The sequence below is a fragment of the Mesocricetus auratus genome, unplaced genomic scaffold (assembly GCF_017639785.1).
Source record: "Mesocricetus auratus isolate SY011 unplaced genomic scaffold, BCM_Maur_2.0 Super-Scaffold_100041, whole genome shotgun sequence".
NCBI classification, from domain to species: Eukaryota; Metazoa; Chordata; class Mammalia; order Rodentia; family Cricetidae; genus Mesocricetus; species Mesocricetus auratus.
Window position 1 is genome coordinate 1,124,199 of NW_024429218.1, and position 8,383 is coordinate 1,132,581.

Below are 8,383 nucleotides of genomic sequence, written 5' to 3' on the forward strand. Positions count from 1 at the left end.
TCTCCCCTTCTCCCCCAGCTCCAACCTGATCTTACCTACTCTCATCCCCACCTGCTCCCAGTCTATTCTATTTCCCCTTCCCAAGGTGGTCTGTGCATTCTGCTTGTCTCCTCCCTAGAGTTCTCCTCTTACCTAAGCTTTCTGGGACTGTACTTATTAGCTTGGATTGATAGCATGTGTGATTGAGTTTGCAAGAGTGGGTTCATTGTCTCTTACCTTTCTGCTTCCCACCATGTCAGGACATAGTAAGACAACTGACCAACACAAAGCTTTAGCATCTTGGTCTGGATTTCCAGCTTGCAAAGTTAAATGTGTGCTTTCTATAAAGTACCCAGGTTCAGATATTCTGTTACGGAAGCACAAAATATAGAAGAGGGTTATTAAGAAAAGCAAATGAAACAAACATAGAAGACACAAAACAGCTCTTTAAAAACTGTGGATGTTTAATACATGTAAGTACATAATCTTGTTTCCTATAATCTGACTTTGTGACTTTGATTCTCCATTTGGTTAAAGAAAACTTTCATTCCTATAGGATCTAAATACCCTTTTGCTTCCTATAAGGCAGAGGCCTGTGAACAAAAATGACCTGAAATAAACTTCCACATTGGGCACAAGGGTCCCGAACTATCATCCTGTGGAACAATGGAACCATGCACTTTACTTCACACCCGTTTTCCTCCCTCCCCTGCTCCTCTTTGATAGTTGTTGAGTTGTCCATCATGTCACAGTACCACCAAAATATTTGAGTTTCCTGTGAGCCTTCTAGGAGGATCGACTGAGAAGTGCTGCCTCAGAACTATTAAATCAAATGGCAATTGTCAAGGGTGTTGGCAGTTCTCTGGCCTGTGATTGTCAAGTTCCTTGTCTTTGGTTGGTTAGCAACTGGAGTTCCTAATAGCTTGCTTGGCTCCCCACCTCATATTGCCTCTATCCCTTGCAATATAGCCTATTTTGTACCCAAAGCAGGCCTAGCTTTCTTGGACTCAGGCATCAACCATCTTCTTAACCAGAGTCAGAGAAAACAGTTAGTATATACCCTGACTAAGGATCTCACTGCACCTCGCATATCTACAGGGATCGATTTCTGGAGCATTTTCAGGTTCTTGTTCTACTTTATACTTGCCTTTTCACTCTACATTCACACCCCTTGTCTCACCAACCACCTTTCTCCAGCTGGGGTCACCTGACTGCTAGCTTCAGCTCAGGCTTCCTACATCTTGACCTGAGCTTGGAAAGACACCGTACCACTTGGTTCCAGGCATTGCTTTAGGAGTGTAACAAAATTTAGGTCCATGCCAATCATAAGAGGGAGGTCAAGGCAGATAGGGCAATGTCTTTCTGAAGATCACACATATGGTAAGGAGTATTGCATTTTTTGATACAAAACATTTTTAGGGTATAAGATACATCAAAATAATTGCATTTTTCTACTTTACTTCTCCCTGTCCCCCTTTGCTCAGGGGCATATTGTCTGATAGGTAAATTCTGGAAATCTAATTTTGTGCAATAACATGTGGCTTGATGTACCAGTGGGCATATGACTATGCACACAAGGGAGGAAGAGAGCTTCTCTCTGTCTCTCTCTCCAGCTCTGTTGTTTTCTCCTTCTCTGCCTCTTTTATGTTGGAATGTACTCTGCATTTTTGTTTTAACAACTCTCTGATTTTCATCTGTAGAGATAGGTAGATGCCTCCCTTTGAGGCTTCAAATTAAGGGCAACTTCTTTTCCAGCTAAACTGACAAGAAAGCAATGCAAGTGATTGTGAGCAAACCCAGTAAGTAATAATATTGAGCTGAGTCTTCCTGTTTGTCATTGTCCCTTACCAATGTTCTACCCTTTGACAAAAGTCAGCATGGCTAGGTCTAAGTATTCCCTGGGTTCCAAAGACCTGTGCTTTTGATGAATTCCTGATATTGTGGCTGTTTTTATTTCAAACTCAGTTTTCTGGCTGTATAAACTAAGCTAAACATGTGAAATGCAGTCATAAAAGCCCTTCCTACCACCTTACAAGGCCCTGGCTCTGGCAGGATGTGTGCATAATGAAATGTGAGCATTTGCTCAAACACACCTTCACTCTCAGATGACATTTCCATGTTCAGCTTCCCTCGATATTCTACAATGGCTTCAAATTTCTTATGTTTGCCTGAGTGAAAAACCATCACTTCAATAACGGGCAACACAAAAGCCTCTCAAAGGAAGGCACTATACAAGAATCGTATTTTTTATTAATGTTCCTACCTTCAACAGTTGACTTTTAATATCTGATGTTTGGATCTGTAGGTAGGGATTTCTTACCATTTGACCCAGACACTCCTGTAGAAGACAGAGCTGAGGTTTGTTAAAAGAACAATAAAATGTCTCTGAGATGTTGTGTGTTAAGTTGTAAATCTGAACAAGGTTACTCTGTATCATAAAGACATCTCTCTTTGCAGAGGCTGAAGAATTGCTCAGACATTGAGGTTTCTCTGCATACTCACCCTTCCCACCAATGTCATGTTCCTATATGACCTCAAGTACTCAGTTTTCTTCACCCCATTTATCACACTCAATTTCCTGAGAGATAGGAAATCCTCTATTCCAGCTCCATGTTCACACTGATGCCAGAGTGGAGACACTGACTTGAGTTTAGACCCTGCAGCTTTTCACATTCTGAGAAAGGAAACTGTCACATGAATAGTATTGGGTATGAAGAAAGATTTTAGTTATATTTGGAACTGCTATTCTGTAACTATGGGTAAGACATTCTTGGGGTGAGACTGAATGCTATCATAATGCCCCCAATCTCATTGGGATATAAAATAAACATCTGCTTGTTGACTGAACAGTTGGTCATTTGCTCTGGCCATTTGAAAGTTCCACTCTCTCCTATGCTCTTAGAACATTTTCTTTTTTTATCATTTTTTTATTTTAATTTTAAATAGCTTGTTTTACATGTCAATCCCAGTTCCCTCTCCCTCCCCTCTTCCCGCACTCCCCTTCCCCCCCTCTCCCACCCTACTGCCAAATCCTTCCACATAGGGGATATCTAGAGTCTGTCATTTTATTCTGGGTAGGGTCAAGGCACTCCCCTAAGAGTCCAGGCTGAGAGAGCATCTCTCTTTGTGCTATAGGCACATGAAGACAGTTTGTATACCAGGGATAGACACTGATCCACAGCTCAGGGCCCCATAGGTTGCCCAGGCCTTCTCACTGACACTCACATTTGAGGGGTCCAGATCAGTCCCATGCTGGCCTCCCCACTGTCGGACTGGGGTCCAAGAGCACTCCGCTGTTCAGATCAGCTGTCTCTGCTGGTTTTGCCAGCCCATTCTTTGCCAATTTGCTCATCACTCCTCTCTCTCTGTCACTGGGTTCCTTGGGTTCAGTTCAGTGATTAGATGTGTGTTTGCCTCTGCTTCCATCAGTCACAGGATGAAGGCTCCCGGATGGTTATAGACATCAAGTTCATTATCAGGAATGGGCATTCGAGGTGGTCCCTCCACTATTGCTTAGCTTGCCAATTGATGTTATACCTTTAGATCACTCGAGGTCACTCTGGTGCCTGATCTGTCTCCGATCCTATGATTCCCTCTTCCCCCTATTCTACCCCCACCCCTCAACTTCCTGTTCCCCCATGACCAACTCCCTTCCTCTTTACCCCCTCTATTCTTCCCAGGTCCCACTCCCCCCCACCCCTCGCCGTGTTCCCCATCCATTCAGATGATCTTGTCTCCATCCTCTTCTCTTGGGTACTATGCATATATGCATATCTTTTAGGTTCTTTCCTGTTTCCCAGACTCTCTATCTGTGGAAGTACAGACTGGCACTATCCTGATCCATGTCTAAAATCCATATATGAGTGAGTACATACCATGTTTGTCTTTTTGCGACTGGGTTACCTCACTCAGGATGGTTTCTTCCAGTGCTATCCATTTCCCTGCGAATTTCAAGATTCCATTGTTTTTTCCTGCTGAGTAATACTCCATTGTGTAAATGTACCACATTTTCTCTATCCACTCTTCAGTTGAGGGGCATCTAGGTTGCTTCCAGGTTCTGGCTATTACAAACAATGCTGCTATGAACATAGTGGAGCAGATGCCCTTGTTGTATGAACCTGCTTCATTTGGATAAATGCCTAAGAGTGGAATTGCTGGGTCTAGTGGTAGATTAATTCCCATTTTCCTGAGGAATCTCCATACTGATTTCCAAAGAGGCTGTATGAGTCGGCATTCCCAACAGCAGTGGAGGAGTGTTCCTCTCTCTCCACATCCTCTCCAGCATAAATTGTCTTCGGTGTTTTTGATTTTAGCCATTCTGACAGGAGTAAGATGGTATCTCAGAGTTGTTTTGATTTGCATTTCCCTGATGGCTAAGGATGTTGAGCACTTTCTTAAGTGTCTCTTGGCCATTTTAGCCTCCTCTACTGAGAATTCTCTATTTAGCTCTGTACCCCACCTTTCAAGTGGATCCTTTGGTGTTTTGGAGACTTGTTTCTTGAGTTCTTTGTAAATTTTGGAGATTAGCCCTCTGTCAGATGTAGGGTTAGTGAATATCTTTTCCCATTCTGTGGCCTGCCTTTTTGTCTTTTTGACTGTGTCCTTTGCCTTACAGAAGCTTTTTAGTTTCAGAAGGTCCCATTTGTTAATTGTCGATCTCAGTGCCTGTGCCACTGGTGTTATGTTTAGGAAGTGGTCTCCTGTACCAACTCGTTGAAGAGTATCTCCCACTTTCTCTTCTAAAAGTTTCAGTGTGGCTGGATGTATGTTGAGATCTTTGATCCATTTGGACTTAAGTTTTGTACAAGGCGATAAACATGGATCTATCTGCAGTCTTCTGCATACCAGTACCCAGTTATGCCAGCACCATTTGTTGAAGATGCTTTCTTTTTTCCATTGTACAGTTTTAGCTTCTTTGTCAAAAATCAGGTGTTCATAGGTGTGTGGGTTAAAATTAGGGCTTTCGATTCAGTTCCATTGGTCTACCTGCCTATTTTTGTGCCAATACCAAGCTGTTTTCAGGACTATAGCTCTATAATAGAGCTTGAAGTCAGGTATGGTGATGCCTCCTGAAGTTCCTTTATTGTATAGGGATGTTTTGGCTATCCTGGTCCTTTTGTTTTTCCATATAAAGTTGATTAATGTTCTTTCCAGGTCCTTGAAGAATTGTGATGCAATTTTGATAGGGATTGCATTGAATCTATAGACTGCTTTTGGCAAGATTGCCATTTTTATTATGTTGATCCTACCAATCCAAGAGCATGGGAGATCTTTCCATTTTCTGGTATCTTCTTTGATTTCTTTCTTCAAAGACACAAAGTTCTTGATATACAGGTCTTTCACTTCCTTGGTTAACATTATCCCCAGATATTTGATGCTGTTTTTGGCTATTGTAAAAGGTGATGTTTCTCTGATTTCTTTCTCAGTCACTTCATCATCTGTATATAATAGGGACACTGATTTTTTGAGTTTACCTTGTATCCTGCCACATTGCTGAAGGTGTTTATCAGCCCTAGGAGTAACCTTGCAGAGTTTTTTGGGACACTTATGTAAACTATCATATCATCTGCAAATAGTGAAAGTTTGACTTCTTCTTTTCCTATTTGTATCCCCTTTATTTCCTTTTGTTGTCTTATTGCTGTAGCTAGAACTTCAAGTACACTATTGAAGAGATATGGAGAGAGTGGACAGCCTTGTCTTGTTCCTGATTTTAGAGGAATTGCTTTGAGTTTCTCTCCATTTAGTTTGATGTTAGCTGTTGGTTTACTGTATATTGCTTTTATTATATTCAGGTACGTTCCTGTTATCCCTGATCTCTCTAGGACCTTTATCATGAAGGGGTGCTGGATTTTGTCAAAGGCTTTTTCAGCATCTAGTGAGATGATCATGTGGTTTTTCTTTCGCAGATTGTTAATATGGTGGATTACATTGATAGATTTTCTAATGTTGAACCATCCCTGCATTCCTGGAATGAAGCCTACTTGATCATGGTGGATGATTTTTCTGATGTGTTCTTGAATCCGGTTTGCAAGTATTTTATTGAGTATTTTTGCATCAATGTTCATGAGGGAAATTGGTCTATAGTTCTCTTTCTTAGTTGTGTCTTTGTGTGGCTTGGGTATCAAGGTAATTGTAGCCTCGTAGAAAGAGTTTGGCAGTGAGCCTCCTGCTTCTATTGTGTGGAATACTTTGATGAGTATTGGAATGAGCTCTTCTTTGAATTTCTGGTAGAATTCTGCACTGAAGCCATCTGGGCCTGGGCTTTTTTTGTTTGGGAGACTTTTGATGACTGCTTCTATTTCATTAGGGGTTATAGGTCTGTTTAGATTATTTATCTGTTCTTGATTTAGTTTTGGCAAGTGATATCTATCCAGGAAATTGTCCATTTTCTTTAAATTTTCAAATTTTGTGGAGTACAGATTTTCAAAGTATGCCCTGATGATTCTCTTGATTTCCTCAGAGTCCGTTGTTATGTCCCCTTTTTCATCCCTGATTTTGTTAATTAGCATGTTCTCTCTCTGTCTTTTGGTTAGTTTGGACAGAGGTTTGTCTATTTTGTTGATTTTCTCAAAGAACCAACTCTTTGTTTCATTGATTCTTCTCAGTGTTTTCCTGGTTTCTACTTGATTGGTTTCAGCCCTCAATTTGATTATTTCCTGGCGTCTGCTCCTCCTGAGGGAGTTTGCTTCTTTTTGTTCTAGAACATTCAGCTGTGCTATTAATTCTCTAGTATGACTGTTCTCCAGTTTTTTCATGTGGGCACTTAGTGCTATAAACTTTCCTCTCAGCACTGCTTTCAAAGTGTCCCATAAGTTTGTGTATGTTGTGTCTTCATTCTCATTGAAATCGAGGAAGTCTTTAATTTTTTTTTTATTTGTTCCTTTACCCAGGGATGGTGCAATTGTGCATTGTTCAATCTCCATGAGTTTGTAGGGTTTCTGCGATTTGTGTTATTGTTGAATTCTAATGTTAATGCATGGTGGTCTGATAAGATGCAGGGGGTTATTCTATTTTTTTTGTATCTGTGGAGATTTGCTATGTTTCCTATTATGTGGTCAATTTTAGAGAAGGTTCCATGTGGTGCCGAGAAGGAGGCATATCCCTTTGTATTTGGGTGGAGTGTTCTATAGATGTCTGTTAAACCCAGTTGGGTCATAACTTCTATTAATTCTTTTGTTTTTTTGTTAAGTTTCTGTCTGGAGGTCCTGTCTAGCGGTGAGAGCGGAGTGTTGAAGTCTCCTACTATTAGTGTGTGAGATTTTATGTGCATTTTGAGCTTTAGTAATGTTTCTTTCACGAATGTAGGTGCCTTTGTATTTGGGGCGTAGATGTTTAAAATCGAGACTTCGTCTTGATGTATTTTTCCTTTGATGAATATGAAGTGCCCTTCTTCATCTCTTTTGATTGATTTTAATTTGAAGTCTAATTTGTTAGATATTAGGATTCCTATGCCCGCTTGTTTCTTGGGGCCGTTTGATTGGAAGATCTTTTCCCAGCCCTTTACTCTGAGATAACGTCTGTCTTTGGTGTTGAGATGTGTTTCTTGTATGCAGCAGAAGGAAGGGTTCTGTCTTCATATCCATTCTGCTAGTCTGTGTCTTTTTATAGGCAAGTTGAGGCCGTTGACATTGAGGGATATTAATGACCATGGATTGGTGATCCTTGTTTGTGCTTGATTTATTGTTAGTGAAGTTATTTTGTGTAGTTTCTCCTCCCTTTTTCTTTTGGTGTTTTGTAAAGTATGATTATATATTGCCTGTGTCTTTGTGAATGTAGTTATCTTCCTTGGCTCTAGGTTTTCCTTCTAGCATTTTCTGTAGAGCTGGATTCATGGATACGTATTGTTTAAATCTGTCTTTGTCATGGAATATTTTGTTTTCTCCGTCTATGGTAATTGAGAGCTTTGCTGGATATAGTAGTCTGGGCTGGCATCCTTGTTCCCTTAGCATTTGTAGGACATCTGTCCAGGATCTTCTGGCTTTCATTGTTTCCATTGAGAAGTCAGGTGTAATTCGGATAGGTCTGCCTTTGTATGTTACTTGGCCTTTTTCTTTAGCTGCTCTTAATATTTTCTCTTTACTCTGTAGGTTTGATGTTTTGATTATTATATGGCGAGGTGACTTCTTTTTCTGGTCAAGCCTATTTGGTGTTCTGTAAGATTCTTGTACTTTCATAGGCATATCTTTCTTTAGGTTAGGGAAGTTTTCTCCTATGATTTTGTTGAATATGTTTTCTGTACCTTTAAGTTGAAGTTCTTCACCTTCTTCTATACCTATTATTCTCAGGTTTGGCTTCTTCACGGTGTCCCATATTTCCTGGATATTTTGTGTTAAGGATTTGTTGGTTTTGAGATTTTCTTTGGTTGATGACTCTATATCCTCTAATGAGTCTTCAACACCTGAGA